Source organism: Lactuca serriola, chromosome 3 (assembly GCF_051521515.1).
Source record: "Lactuca serriola cultivar US96UC23 chromosome 3, Lser_US96UC23_V15, whole genome shotgun sequence".
NCBI classification, from domain to species: Eukaryota; Viridiplantae; Streptophyta; class Magnoliopsida; order Asterales; family Asteraceae; genus Lactuca; species Lactuca serriola.
This window is the reverse complement of record NC_136410.1, coordinates 126808576-126825805: the sequence shown is the minus strand read 5'-3', so window position 1 is coordinate 126825805 and position 17230 is coordinate 126808576.

The window sequence follows — 17230 nt, the reverse complement described above, 5'->3', positions numbered from 1 at the left end:
ATTAATAATTATGTTTCAAGTCCAATGTATCCTATTATTGTCCCCTACACAAATACGATCCCCAATCAAACATTGGTCTTCTTCATCATTTTGTGGGAGAAACAATAGATTTTTTTTGAATAAATTACACATTTGGTCCATTTTTTAAAGCGTCCTTAAGTTATGGATTTGGTCAACATGCTTTATGCAAAATCTCAACTTTGGTATGATGTTATTTCTTTTAATACTTATATTCTGTTTTCAAATGGACTAAAATCTGTAATGATGCAAACGTGAAGACGAATTTGGGAAGATTTCAAAAACTCGACCAAATTTGCGATTTTGAGGAAAGCATAGGGACCAATTTGTAATTTACTCTATTTTTATAATATTGTTATAATCCGTATAATAGGCTATCTTAAAAGGGACAAATCAAGATCAAGACATGAGAAAGGAGAGGAAACACAAATGCCTGCTTTCGTTTGGTTCTTCATTGTCCGCTTCCTTCTATATATCCCAAAGCAATTGGATTAGGTATTCTTTAAAAGGCTTTATATGGGTTTTAATGGGTTGGCGGGCTTAAATTACTTTAGCTGTTTATTGCGTTATTTAATCTAATTATATATGTAAGTTATTTATTTTACTTTAACACGATTTGTGTGGTAAATTATTTTATTATTATTTATTGCTAGTTTATCTGTTTTATGTTTATAAATATTTACTATTATATAAAGCATATTCAATGTTTCTTGAAATTTAAGAGGTATCACTATGTGAACATAATGTACAATAATATTAAGCTTACAATATACACGTATCTAAATCTATCTTACGGTACCTAAATGTATTTTGCTGTATTACCTTCTCTCTCTAGATGTTACCCTAATCTCCTCTACACACATGACACAACAGCCGCCATCAAAACACATCTCATTCGTCTATTTCCTTGGTTTCTTTAGTCTCCGGCAGCCCTCTGTTACCTCCAACTTCTTCACCCTCACGACATCAACTAGATGTTCTTCCCTCTCAAATGGACGACCAATGCTTTAGAAATCCTCTACAGTTATCGGAGTCTGCCACCCCCTTTGTTATAAACACCGCCATCTCCTCTCACCATAAAAAACCGTAACCCTAACCCTAATTCTCCTCCACCATTGCCACCTGACTCCGGAAACATCACACACCATTCAACAGAAATAAGCCCCAAATCAAGAGCCAACAACAGACCACCACCTGCCTTCATCGTCATTACTCCTCCAGCATAATCGCATCAGATAGCCATCTCCACCATCTATCTTCCTTTGCACCACTTTTCCAGAAAAAAACAAAAAGATACCAAATTGGCTTTGCTTTAGGTAAGACCAAACCGACTTCATCCATTTGATTCAGATTAGGTCAACCACTCTCTATTCCTTTTGTCTTTCTACTAGAATTCAATAACATTTTCTTAGGTAAAACTGCAATAAAGTCCCTACATATTGGCCCCATAATCGATTTAGTCCCTATACATTTTTTTATTCAATTAAGTCCCAAATATCGGTAATCGTATTTAATTTAACCCTTTAACCCGTTCAACAAGTCATCCAACTTTCAAAAATTACTTTTTTGGCCCAGATTTCAAAGTTTAATACAAATTTGGTCCAAAATTTACACTTTTGGCCCAGATTTTAAATTTTGTTACAAATTTGGTCAAAACTTTACCCTTTTTGCCCAAATGTTAGCTATTTATTATGAATTTATTCTAACTTTAGTTTTTTTACAACTTTTTTTTCTCAAAGAATTGTTTCTAATACGTTTTTTCTTTATAAAATATATTCATACCAAAAAACACGTATTTTCATATAAAAATCTTATATTTTCTATATAAGAACTTTTTTGTATATGAAATATCTAGTTATAGAAATAGGTATTTATTAAGTATATAAATATATACAAATCCGTTTTTATAAAAAAAATGTATACAAAAACATATTTTAATATATATATATATATATATATATATATATATATATATATATATATATATTGTAAAATCGTGTTTGTTTACATTTTTTTTTATAAAAACGTGTTTTAATAATTTTTTATATAATACATGTTTGTATACATTTTATAAAATGTATACAAACACATATTATTTAAAAAATTATTCAAACACGTTTTCATAAAATGCATACAAACACGATTTTATAAAATATATACAAACACATATTATATAAAAAATTATTCAAACAAGTTTTTATAAAAAAAATATAAACAAACACGATTTTAACAAAAAATTTAGATACACACCTATTTGTGTGCATATATATATATATATATATATATATATATATATATATATATATATATATATATATATATAGGTGATTGGTGTTTGTATACATTTTTTTTGTAAAATACGTTTTTGTATACATTTTTTTTATAAAAACGGATTTGTATATATTTAGATACTTAATAAATACCTATTTTTATAACTAGATATTTCATATACAAAAAACTTTTTAAAAAAGCTTTTATATAGAAAATATAAGATTTTTATGTGAAAATACATTTTTTTTTGTATAAATATGATTTTATAAAGAAAAAACATATTAGAAACAATTCTTTGAGAAAAAAGGTTGTAAAAAAAACTAAAGTTAGGATGAATTCATAATAAAATTCTAAAATTTAGGCAAAAAGGGTAAAGTTTGGACCAAATTTGTAACAAAATTTAAAACATGGGCCAACAGTGTAAATTTTGCACCAAATTTGTAACAAATTTTGAAATCTGGGCCAAAAATGTAATTTTTGAAAGTTGGATGACCTGTTGACCGGGTCAAAGGGTTAAATTGAATATGATTACCGGTATTTGGGACTTAATTGAAAAAAAAATATATAGGGACTAAATCGATTATAAGGCCAATATGTAGGGACTTTATTGCAGTTTTCCCCATTTTCTTATGCACTCAGTCACTCTTTCATATTTCTCATTATGGTTTGCCCCCACCATCCTTGTCCACCCTCGCTTACACCACCACTCACAAACTCAAACGCACACCACGCTAGTCGCTTACCTCCATAAACCCTATTCGCCGCCACGATCGCCACCCAACGCCGCCACCACTGTTTGCAGCCCCCAACAAAAACCATCACGACTAACTACTAACAAAGCCATCAATTTCAAATGGTGTTTGCTTCGCAAAGACTGTTGGATCTAGCAGGTATACCTTTTCCCTCCTCAATCCGTCGCTTTCTTATTCTTTTAGCTTATACAATTCTTAGTTTTTGAATTCTCTTTTTCTAATGTATATTTTTCAAAATTACTTACAATTATTGAAGTATCTATGGTTTGTGTATTCATTTTCAAAAAATGTGCAAGTGTGCTTATCTATTTGTGTTGTGTTAGTGTTTGTATGTATCCTTTTGTATAGTCATGTGCTTTTATATGTATTTGTTTGTGAAGATATTGGACTGAAGAAGGAAATAACAATGATCATTTATCTCTTTCTCTTGACAGGTTTCTAAGTTGTGGCTGAGATGTAAATTTCAAAGTCATAGGGTTGCTGCCATGCTCTAGGAACTTTGGATGTAACAATGAGCCCTGTTTTGAATTTCTATAAATATGCTCTTTATGTCTAACTTGTTATTGATTGTATACAATTGTAATATGACACTTCATAAAATGTTTTTTTCATGATTGTTTCTTAAAATGGGTACCCTATTAATACACACTTCTTAAAAAGTTTTATTTATTTATTTATAAATATGCTCTTACTTATGCATCTTTTCAAAGGTGGTTTACTAATGGGATCACTTTAGTGGCTTGGCTGTTGAAAAAGATTATTAATGGTTTGACTGTTCAATCTATTTTTTGTTTAGGAGCATGCTTGCTAATAGATGATATTGAAGCCTTACCCATTATAAGCCACTCGCTTATTCTGCTAATTGGAAGAAATAACAAGGTACTTTCATTTATTTGTTTATATGGAAAAAAAATATTGTGTCATTTTTACCGATTTACCCTTTGTATGACATAATTTTTGGTTTTGAATCTAAAAAATGATATGCAAGTGCCCACGATATTAATTCCGTGAAAAAACCCTGTTATAGTAGCTTATGTGTGTTTTACATTCCAATTATATATGCAAGTATGTGTGTGTTTTGATTTTGTGAAAGATTCTTGTTCAAAATCGTCAGAACACTATCTCTGGCGACAAGTAAGATTTGGGTTTTGATTTTGCTATTTCATTATTTTTCTTATTTCACTTTGTCTAACTATGTTGTTTTACGATTTTACAGGTTCTGATCTCCAAAGAAAACTCGATAATTCTAACATATAGGTACATAAAACACTATGTATTTCCTTATTTGATCAAATGTGTATCTAAGTTTTTTTAATCAAATCTCGATAGATTAGAGTTCTTAATGAGGTAATTGGTTGATGAAAATGATAATAATGATTTATTTTACTGGTTACCAGATTTGGCTTGAGAAGAGTTTTAAGATTTAGATTGAAAAACATGTTTAGATGAAAAAAGGTTTTCAAAGATCTGTCTGAGAAAGAGATTTCGGGTTTAGATCCGCATATACGAAAAAATGAATGTAGTTCTGACATGGATCCACGAAACAAAGGCAGATCTTAGGTGAAACCAATATTTGTGGTTGATTAAGCATTTATGCATCATATTTGCAAGACAAGCTTTTTCTGTTTTGGTGTTACATATATTCATTTAAATATAATTAATATTTATTTTATTATAGTTTTTTTTATAGGAAATTGAGAAGTTTTTAAACTGATCAAAGGAAAAAGATATAATCAACACCAATCTCGCTATAATTGTGTGTGTGTGTGTGTTATGGGTTTTAAAATTGGTGTTTCACTCTGTATGGTTACGCAAGTCCTGAAAGTTGTATGTTCATTGGATTTTTTTAATCATGAAGGTTTTCATGCCAAGTAAAATAAAATTTAAATTAAGTTTTTTTTGAATAAAATGTAGAATATGTTTTGAAACTTAAGGCTTTTTGTTTGCTTTTGATTCTAAAATTAGGTGATGAATGTGTCGATTTTTGTTTATGTAAATTGTTCTTTATTTTTTTTTATTTTTAAAGTAATATGGTGTTTTAATGTTTGATTATTTGGATTATCTAGGTAAAAGAAAATAAAATAGTACAAAGAGGTAGCACGATATGGTGTTGCAATCTACAATTACTTAAACAAAAAGTTGTTGATACAGTCAAAATCAATAAATGGTATTGATATTTTACGTTAAAATAATAAAGTAAATCTTTTTTGTGTTGTATAAAAAATCAACATAATAGATTATGATCAACATTAAAATTCGATCAATTACTATTTAATAGTAGTAAGATATGTACCTTTTTTTTTTTCTTTAAAGACGTCCAAAATGTCCCTTTTAATGGGCATAATAAAGGTGAATTTTTGTTTTATATTTGTGCTGGATTTTTATTCCTTCAACTGAATCATTTTCTCCAAAATAATGTTTTTTACCCGAAGAATAAAATTGTTTGTTTTGTTTACCGTTGTTGATGAAATGATCAAATTGGGTATTTTGGACTTAAAAGGAGTGCTTGTAAAGTATTACTTTGGACTTGATTTCATTAGAAATACCATGCTTTATCTTGCATTTATGCCAATCTTTTATCTCAATCGATTTCTCATTGTTCTCATTACGTATTGGTTGGATAAAGTGCCTTATAGATTATTTATATGATGTCTTATACATCCGACATGAAACGAAGAAAGGCCTCAGGCGTATACCAATGCATAAGTGAAGAACAATACCGTTTACAAGTTAAAAAATAGCGTTTGAACCCCCTAAACGGTTACAATGCCCGGAAAATACCTTAGCCCATGGTGTAGTCATGAGTTTTACTTATTTTCCCTCCCTATTGTATAAATATGCACTTAGCTAGAAACTATCTGTTAAGATGAACTACTCGACACAAAACAGTCCGCCAAAAGGCCACAAGGAACTAGCTTGCGCTTAAAGAAAACTAATTGTCTTTAGAAACTAATTTTTGAAAAAACTATTTGCACCCGTTGCTTGGTGCGGGTAAACGACTAGTTTGTTATTAAAGAATTTCTTTCGTTTAAAATAAAGTTTGCCATTTTGATTATGCGCTTTTAAAAGTTAAAGTAAACTTACTTGTCAACCACAAAAAAAGCTTGTATCAATGTGATAAAATTTGTTTAATATTTATGCATAAAAAATGTTTTTATATTAAAATAAAGTAATTAAATTAAATTAGAAAAAAATCAAATATAAAAAATTATGTGTTAGGAATGCTACTACTCCCTACCAAATTCTAAGATTGGGTGTTAAATGGTCAAAAATGAGGTGACACTCCAAAATCTGACGTGACAAGGTGTTAGGAATGTTACCACTCCCCTTAGCCTTAGGGGTTTATTACTATTTTTGATGTAGGATTGTCGGGGATAATTTAGTAAATTCGCTTAGAGGGGACAAGAGAAATATTTTTAAGGGATATTGAGTAATCTAATCCTTTTTTTTTTCAAAATGACCGCTTGGTTCGGAACGGAGCGTTCCAGACCTGATTTCAAATTCGGTTAAACATGTAAATAATTCTAATATGATAATCTGGTACTCTTACAAATACCATTTAACTCATTGCAGACTAGATTTAGACATCCCTTGTTTCGGATTACCCTACATCCCATTATGGACATCTCTAAACTGAAATGTCTTCTGATAGTAGTGAAAAAATGCACTTTTTATTTATAAGTTTCAAATTTGTTTCTAATTAAATTCATTTATTTTAGATTATACGTTAAAAAATGTTTAGTTTACACAATTTTTATAGGATTTTTTTGTGAATTTTAATCGTGTTAAGGCAATTATAGGATTACATGGACTTTTACATTTATACTGCATGATACATTGTTATCAGAAACCCTAATTTTCGCTAGTCTGAAATGTATCCGAAATCCGAAAATCATGTCCGAAATACAATGACTTGGGTCTGGAACTTTGGTCCAGAACTAGGTCTGAACCATACCTACAAAAATCCTAATTCTAGAATACAATCAAAAACCCTAATTCTGCTTCGAAATATACATACAAAAATCTCTAATTAATAATTCATCTGATTGTAGTATGATAGAACATATGAAGTGGTTGTTACTCCAACTTACAGACGTGAACTTGGGCGCGAAACCATGGCGTGCTTACAAAACTGACCAGTTTGTGGGGCGATGTTTAGGCAATCATGTTTTGGTGATTACGTGAACATGCCGATAGGTGTCGAATGTCACCCTTTACTATGTCACTATCTTATGTGCAAGGAAGTTGCTACTTTTGATTCAGTTGACCTAGAAGAGCTTCAATTTCCGGTTGGCGACTATCGGGTGTGATTTGACAGGAAAGCATTCTGCTTGGCCACCGACTTGTGGTTCAGGGATTATTTCCATCTCAATTCTAGTTTTACAACATTCAGAGAATGTGTGTTTTCATTTGTGCCGCTTTGCATGTTTGGTGGGTGTAGCTGACCTCACGCATGTGTTCAGTAACTTACTTCATCAATTAAGTAATGAAGACGTGGTGAGAGTCTCCCTACTATATATGCTAAAGAAATGATTTTTATGGAAATACCATCGATAGTCAGTTACTAATGAACGTATGACACTCGTTTCTAATTTACAAGAGTTTAACAGGTATACAGTTTTTACCCACATTATATCAAAATGATACATATACTTATTAAGTGTAATTTTTGACATAGGTACCCATGGGACAGATTGATGTAGGATTTCACTTACACACATATGTGTACTTTGTTTGATAAGATTGAGAACCATTTGAACCCAAATACGCCACGAATCGGCAGTAGACATACATATACTCTGCAGGGACTTGTCTATGCATTTAAGGTATGTACTATGTTTATTAAGAGTTTTTAAACAAGTATTATAATTTTTTTTAACTTGGTAAGATGTTTTTCATCTTAATTTTGTAGGTTTGGATCTTGGATACATTTCCCAACAATAGTATTGATAATTCCCCTATGTCGGGTGTTATCCCTCATGTAGTTGCATACCTTAGGTTGAGGCGTTTGCATGTACCTGATTGTCAACGTATTATTGATGTTACTAATGTATATAGTTTAGTCCACCGTATAATTTATAAGTTGAAATGACATAAATAACTTATGATTAACCTTTATATATATTGTTTTTTATGCATCGTCCCCCTAACGAGTTCTTGCAGCCTACTGCGTAGGAGCGTGCTGCTAGGTGATCTATTGAGAGTGTCCAGTGGATATATGCTTCATATTATGCTAATGTTTTAGTTATGATTTTCTTTGTCAATTTTTAAAACAACTTCCTTTTGAAGATGTAGCAAAAACAAGATTATCATTCCGAACATTATTTTGTAGATTATTATGACATCATACAACCATCACTACGGGTTTTTTAAATCAATAGTATCATATTATTGGCTACCTTTTTTACTAGTGTGTCTACTCTTAGAATTAACATTACTTTTACCACTTAAATTTGTCCTACTTGAAGTGTAACGCCCATTTTCCAGGATGGATCGATTTATGGTTACAAGGAGTTAAAAGGTTGAATTTTGGAAGGAATGGGGTCTTACGACCTGACCTTTGATTGGTCACGATGTTAGGAGAGTTAATCTGTGAATTTTGTTCTAGATTGATTCACAACATAAGGCATAAAGGCTCACGAGGTGAGAGCTGATGCAACCCAATCCTATGATCTTAGAGAAATGTGCTAATTACAAGGTGATATTATAATTGGTTGTTTTCTCAAAGTACAATGCTTAGGTACTGTTTGGTTCGCATAATGTTTTTAAAGGAATTGGAATTGAAATTGGAAAATGAATCTGTCCGGAATTTGAATCCAATTAGATATCTTGTTTGGTTGGCAAGAAATAGAATCAGAAATAATTTCAGAATCTGTTTGGTCAGGAAATAGAATTGGAGTCCATGTAAAATGATAGAATTACCCTTTTTGTCTCTTTTGCTTAATTTTACTTTATTTTCTCACTTATATGTAAAGATACATTATATAAACTATAAAATAGTAAAATCTAGGCAATGGCGGCGGTAGCGGTGACGGAGATGGATGTAGTAATGGTGGTGGTGGCGGAGGCGGTGGAGGTGGCAGCGGCGATGGTAATGGTAGTAAGTGGTGGTAATGATGGTGGAGGCGGTGGTTGTTGATGGCGGTGGTTATTGGTGGCGGGTGATGATAGTGATGGTGGCTGGTGGCGGGGGTGATGGTGGCGATGGTGGTGGTGCAACGTGTTGGTGGCAATGATGCTCTGTAGCACTAGTGGTGAGTGTTGGTTTTCTGATAAGTAAAGGGGGTATTTTCGTAATTTGTCACTTTCGTTGATGAGAAAGTGCCATACTTTAATTAGGTTGACTATTTAAAGAGAAAATTCCTTATTTAAAAAAAAAAAACTGAAAGTACAAAGCTATAATTGGTAGATTTTTCAAAGTAAAATGCCGAGTAACCTCTTGACATTTTTAATTGGTTGATTTTTCATAAAAAAATGTGCTTATAATAAGAAAATTACAAGTATAACGATATTATTGGTAGATTTTTCAAAGTAAAATACCTAACAAAGAATAAAATGCAAAGACTTCTTGAAGTAAAATGTCATGATATGGAAAAAAAGTTGTTAAGAGAAAGTAAACAAAAAACTGCAATACTTTAACTGGGATGACTTTTCATAGGGAAATGTGCTTGTCAAAGGAAAACTAAAAGTAAAATGCTATAAATAATAGATTTTTCAAAGTAAATACAAAGTTGTAACATAAAGTAAAGGAAAAAGAGCAATTCTTTGATGGGCCCTGCTACAATTAGGTTGACTTTGTAAATAGAAATGTCTTCATAAAATAAAATTTTAAAAAATACAAAGTTGTAACAGAAAGAAATATGGTAATAATAAAAAGACTAAAACTACAATGATATAAATCACAGGTTTTTCAAAGCAAAATGCCAAGAGAAGAAAAAACATGTAAAAATTATTTAAAGTAAAATGCTTCATAAGAATAAATTTGAGAAATTCAAAGTTGTAACAAAATGAAAATGGAAAAATGCAATGCTTGAATTGGGTTGAATTTTAAAAAAGAGTTGTGTTTATAATAAGAACACCCAAAGGAAAATGCTATAGTTGGAAGATTTTTCGAAATAAAATGCCTACATAACAATAAAAACTAAAGACTTCTTTAAAGAAAATGTAATGAAAAGAAAAAAATATCAAAAATACAAAGTTGTAACAGAAAGAAAACAAAAAATGAAATGCTTTAATTTTGTTGATTTTTCATAGAGATATGTGCTAATAAAAAAACTGAAAGAACAATGCTACCATGGATGGTTTTTCAAAGTAAAATGCCTAGATCAGATAAAAAAAATGGGAAAGTTTTTTCAAAGTAAAAAGTGTTAATAAGAAAATATTTGAAAAACACATAAGTTGTAGCAAAAATATGGAAAAGTAAAATGCTTCAATTGGGTTGACTTTTTATAAAAATTATACTGAAAGTCGAATGCTATAATTGGTAGATTTTTCAAAGTAAAATTCCTAGATTGGAAAAAATTGTAAAGATTTTTAAAAGTAAAATGTATTGATATGAAAAATTATGAGAAATACAAAGTTGAAACAGAAAGAAAATGGAAAAGTGCAATACTTTAGTTGGTAGATTTTTCAACTTAAAAGGCCTTCAAAATTTGATAGATTTTTTTAAAGTAGAATTCCTTAATAAGAATAATATATATAGATTTTTTAGGTAAAATGTCATGATAAGAAAAACTAGAAATTAAAAAATACAAAATTATAACAGAAAGAAAACAGAAATGTGCAATGCTTTCATTGGATTAATTTTCCAAAGAGAAATGTACATATAGTAAGAAAATTAAAGTACAATGCTATGATTTGTAGTGTAGATACGAAGAAGAAAAAGGTAAAAATTTCTTAACAGATGCTATATTTAGTTGATTTTTCAAAGTATATTGCCTAGAGTTGAATAAAATATAATGATTTTTTCAAGTAAAATTTCTTGATACTAAATTGTAGCCGGAAGTAAGAGAAAAAGTGCAATGCTTATACTTGGGTTAAATTTTCATAGCAAAATGTGTTAAAAAAAGAAAACTAAAAGTACAATGCTATACAATAGTAAATTTTTTCAGATTAAATGTCTGGTTGGTTTGATGAATAATACAAATTTAAATAGATAGAAAACAAAAAAGTGCAATGCTTGCATTGGTTGGTGTTTCATAAGGAAATGCGCTTATAAAAAGAAATTTATAAGTACAATGCCATAATTGGTAGATTTATCAAAGTAAAATGGCTTGATATGAAAAAATGTAAAGTTTATTTAAAATAAAATGACTTGATTAGAAATAAACTTGAAAAATACAAAGTTGTAACAAAATGGAAAAGTGCATTGCTTTAATTGGGTTAAATATTTAAAGAGAATTTAGCTTATAAAAATTCAAAAGTACAATGCTATAATCGGTACATTTCGTGACAACCCAAAGATTTCCGTTAGTTTTAACGTCGAAATTAATTACGTCAAAAATTAGCCAAATTTATCCCGAAAATATTTTTGACCGGATTTAAACCTGTTGGAATATTTTAAATAATATTCGTCAAGCAAACCAAAATTAAGGCGGTATAATTTTAAAATTTGCCGTGATTAAGATAGTCGTGAAAAACACCGTTCGCGGTTGGTGTCAGGAGAACCCCAACCAGGTTATAAACTCCACCCTATATAAGGGTTGAGTGGGTTTCATTCCCAGCTTTTTCCCACTTTAGACACACACTCTCTCTACTCTCTCTCTCTACAAAACGGGTTTTGGTCAAAAATCGCCCCTTCAAGCTTCAAATCGGTAAGTTAACCTTACTAGCTTGTTGTTTAACTCATTTGACTTGCAAATTCGGGGCTTAAACATCCAAAAACCCCAAGAACAAGAGTTTACGGTCTTGGGAGCATCCCAAAACCGTAAACACCTTGAAAGAGGGTTTTGGTGCCCAAAAACCCTTCCAAACCACTTCTAATGCTTAGCAATGACTTAGAGGCTTGCATGAAAGGACTTAGAACACCAAAATCGTAGAAAATGGGGAGTAAACATGAGTTTACGGTCTAAGAACATTCTTAGACCGTAAACCCATCTTCAAGGACCATAAACACCTTTTAAGGTGTTAAACTACCCCTTAAACACCTCCAAGAGCTTCTATGAACTTCCTTGAGTGCATAGAACCTTATATTCCTTCTTGAGATGCACCAAAGCATACACAAGTAAGTAACACTTGAGTTTATGGCCCAAGAAGGTTCTTGGACCGTAAACACCCTTTCTTAGACCATAAACATCCCCAAAGGGTGTTAAAGTTCCCTTAACACTTTGTATGGCTTGGAATTGGACCTAGAACTTCGTATGCTTAACCTACAACCACCAAAACACATGATTCATGGACTAACATGAGTTTACTGCCGTAAACTCATGTGTTTAAGGTAGTAAACTCCCCAAGAACATCTTCATAGACCGTAAACACCTTTCCAAGGTGTTTAAGTGCCTTTAACACCTTCCTATGCTCATATAAGTGACTAGAACCTTGCGTGCATGAGTTAGAACCACCAAACAACAAAAGAAATGGACTAACATGAGTTTACTACCGTAAACTCATGTGTTTACGGTCGTAAACTCCTCAAGGAGTGGTCAATGGACCGTAAACTCCCTATTGTGTCCATTTTGAGCCCCAATCACTTCCATAGCCCTTGATTCGACTCTAGCATGATTCTATGAGTGAGATAAGACCTTTAAACATCCCATGACACCATTACCATGAGTTTACGGCCATAAACTCATGGGGGAAGTGGTATTGAAACCGTAAACACCCATAAGGGCCTTCATTTGAAGAGTAAACTCCAATGTGAGTCCATACATACCTTCTATGCAACCCTTGATACTTCTAGCACTTGTAGCAAAGTGTTTTTATGTAATAAGACATCATTACTTGCTTAATTAGTTATTAAATGACTAATTAGATACTTAAATGTATCATTACATGTTAAATAGGATTCGCGTGTGTGGTCAAGTCCTCACTTGACACTTAGCATCCTATACCGTCTATTCATCCGAAATGCCAATGTCAGGTGAGTTCATACCCCTGAATTAACCTTTTAAATGTTTTTACATGCTTTTAGGGGGGGGGGGGGAATACAAGTTAAAACATGCCAGTTATCATATCAATCATATGTGATTGATAACCCGCATGCACAAGGATTTATTACACTACCAGCTGCTTTACCAAGTATGATACTATAAATGGTTTTGCCAAAACATTTTTACTTGTTTAAATCTTTTCTCAAATTATCTCTCGTGCTGTATGTTTTACTTCAAAACCAGTTACAGCAGTATTTTAAACAAAGTTTTTCCTTACTTATATTGTTTTATCAAAGTTATATATTCAAAACTTGTTTATGAAAGGTTTTCAAGGATTTCCAAAGGTCTTCAAACTTATTTTACAAAAGGATAACAAGTCACAATTTTCTTAAGTGTAAAGGTTTTCCAAAGTTTTTGTCAAAATTTTCTTCTATGCTTCTACGATTCTACTTCGTTAAACGCTTCTACTTCGTTAAATGCTTCTACTTCGTTAAACGCTTCTACTTCGTTAAATGTTTCTACTTCGTTAAATGCATGCCTGTACTTGTATAGTTATATAAATAAAGTTTAAAGGACTTAGGAAGGCTAGTTCGCCCTATTTCATTTTCCTCGTTTGGATGTGGTCTGGTGGGATCGGATATCCGTCCGAAGGTCGTTTAATCATTAATTATATATCATGTATACATGTATAGACATAAAGGTTTACATCGACCAGTTCATTTCCCTTGGGTAGCAAGGGCATTCTTCCACTCATCATTCATAGATCGGAGACACTAGTAACTATTATAGCAATAGTTAGGAGGTTTTATTCACTCTTTCTAGTACGAGAATTCCACAGGAGTCAATTTATACGCGAGTCTATATCATTTCTCCAGCGCCTCTAATAGAATTCAGATTATAAGATGCATCTTCAAGACACTGATCTCCCCGTCGTCGAGTTGGTAACCAGAGTCTCCTGTAGGGAGAGCGGGCATTGTGTGTATAAATCTATACGGGACTGACACTCCTGCACCCTGACTGCTAGCTATAGTCCACGACCTACCAAGCCAAGGGGTGACAAATGTCACATTTATTCCGACGCTTGTAGGGCGTCAAGTACTCTAGTGTCAATCAGTATGGTTACGAGTATCTCCATGTTTACCTTATAATTCATGGCCTTAAGGTAATGAGAATTAACACTGTATTTTGGAAACAACACTCTTAGAATTACTCTTTGTTTTAAACCTTGCTAGCTGTATCTTTCATTTGATACTGTCTGGGGTCTGTGTTTCTTTGTGTTAGACCTTGCTAGCTGTATCTTTCATTTGATACTGTCTGGGGTCTTTGTTTCATTGTTTTAGACCTTGCTAGTCGTATCGTACATTTGATACCGTCTGGGGTCTGAGTTTCTTTTGTTAGACTGAGCCAGGCGTATCATTCATTTGATACTCTCCTGGAGTCTATGATTTCTTTGCCTTAGTCAGCAATATTTTCTGCTGAGGCATATGTTATTTTCCCTTAGTACTTTTACTAGTGATATTCTCCTACTTTCTTTATAGTCAAATACCGTATTTTGGTAATGATAGCATATCCAGGAAAATTTCTCTTTAAAACATAACACTGTCGAGTCTTGGTAGAAGACTGCTTTTATTTAGAAAATATAGGATTTTTTGGAAAGGACTCTAATATACTGTAGACTCTAAACTACTACTTTTTATAAAGTTATTTTGGATAAAATGCTTACTTACACAAATGACACTAAATACGTATGAACTCACCAGCATTTATAAAAATGCTGATACTCGCTTTCAAAATAACTTGTATTCTCAGGTCAGTAATAGACAGGTACATCCCAGGAGCTTTTGGTGAAGACAGTTTAGTACCAAGCTGCACCTATATTATTACTTGTATTACTTTGATGTTGCTATGAAATGTAACTTATATAAAACTATTACTATTAATGCAATGGTTGTTGTACTTTGATTACTATACTGCATATGTTGTGATACTTGACATGACGTCATCCACCCCATAACGTTTCCGCCGTTCCGGTTTTGAGGTGTGACACATTTCTCAAAGCAAAATGCCTAGATTAGAAAATAATGTGAAGAACTTTTAATAGTAAAATATCTTGATAAGAAAAAATTTGAAAAAAAAAAATCAAAGTTCATACAAAAAGGAAACAGCAAAGTGCAATGCTTAAATTGAGCTGATTTTTAAAAAGAAAATTATGTTTATAAGAAGAAAAATAAAAGTACATTGCTATCTATAATTGACAGATTTTTGAAGGTAAAATGTCCAGATACAGGAAAAAAAAAGTAAATATTTTTTAAAGTAAAATATCTTGATAAGAAAAGATTTGAAAAATACAAAGTTGTAATTGAAAGAATACATAAAGTGAAGTGTTTTAATTGGTGGTTTTTACAAAATAAAATGCATTGATATGAAAAAATTGTAAACATTTTTCATAATAAAATGACTTAAATAGAAAAAAAATTTATAAATACAAAGTTGTAACAAAAAGGAAAATGGAAAAGTGCAATGTCTTAAATGGGTTGACTTATATAGAGAAATGAGCCTATAATAAAATAATCTTTTATTAAAAAAACATTACTTATCATTAAATTTATTAAATGAAATGACAACCTTATCCTTTTGTTGCATTTAATTTCATCATTTGTTGCATTTAATGCAATGGTAGATGGGGAGTATTTTGGTAAAAGAGATATTTATTTTCAAAAGTAAACTATTATTTTGGAACAAACCAAAAGGAAACGTGGACTATTAATTTGGGACGGAGGGAGTAAAATAAAATAAAATAAATTAAAAAATAAATAAATAAAAGTGAAAGTACAATGCTGTAATTGGTACATTTTCAAAGTAAAATACCAAAAGAAGAATAAAATGGATAAAAAACCTTGAAGTTAAATGTCTTGATATGAAAAAAAATTGAAAACAAAAACATAGCTGTAATAGAAAATAAATGAAAAAAATGCAATGCTTAAATTTGGTTGATTTTTCATTGAGAAATGTGTTTATAAAGAGAAACCTAAAAGCACAATGCTATAACTAAAAGGCTTTTCAAATGCAAAATGTCTAGATTACTAGATAAGAAAATAATGTAAATATTTTTATGGTAAAATGTCTTTTTAAGAAAAAAAAATTGAAAATTATAAAGTTATAACATAAAGAAATCGGAAAAGTGTAATGCTTTAACTAGATTGAGTTTCAAAGAAAAATTTGCTTATATTAAGAAAAATAAAGGTACAACGCTATAAATGGTAATTTTTTTATAATATAATGCCTTGTTAAGAATAAAATGTGAAGACTTTTTTTTATGTAAAGTGTCTTGATAAGAAAACTTCTGAAAAATACAAAGTTGTAACAGAAAGAAAATGGAAAAGTGCAATGCTTTAAATAGGTTAACTTTTTATAGAAAAATGTGGTTATTAAAAGAAAACATAAATTACAATATGCTATAATAATTGGAAGATTATTAAAAGCAAAATGTCTTGATAAGAAATTTTTTGAAAGATACAAAGTTGTAATAATAATAAAACAGAAAAAAGCACTGCTTTAATTAGATTGATTTTTCAAAGATAAATGTGCTTATAATAAGTGCATTGCTATAATTGGTAGATTTTTTAATTGTACAATGCCTAGAGAAGAAAAAAAATGTAAAGATTTGTTGAAGTAAAATGTCATGATATGAAAATTTATGATAAAAAACATAGTTGTAATAGAAAGATAATGAAAAAGTGCAGTTAATTGGATTGATTTTTCATAAGAAAATGTGCTTACAAAAAGAAAACTAAAAGTAGCATGCTATAATTGGTAGATTTTTCATAGTAAAATGTCTAGATAAGAAAGCAAAATTTCTTGATAACAATTTCTTTTGAAAAATACAAAGTTGTAACAAAGAATAAACCAAAAAGTGCAATATTTTACTAAGGTTGACTTTTTAAGGAGAAAAGTCATTATAATAAAAAGCTGAAAGTACAATGCTATAAATGGTAGATCTTTCGGATTAAATGCTTGGACAAGAAAAAAATATACAAATTTTTCAAAGTAAAATGTATTAATCAAGGTTGTAAAAATCGCTTGACGGTAGCTCAACAGTCG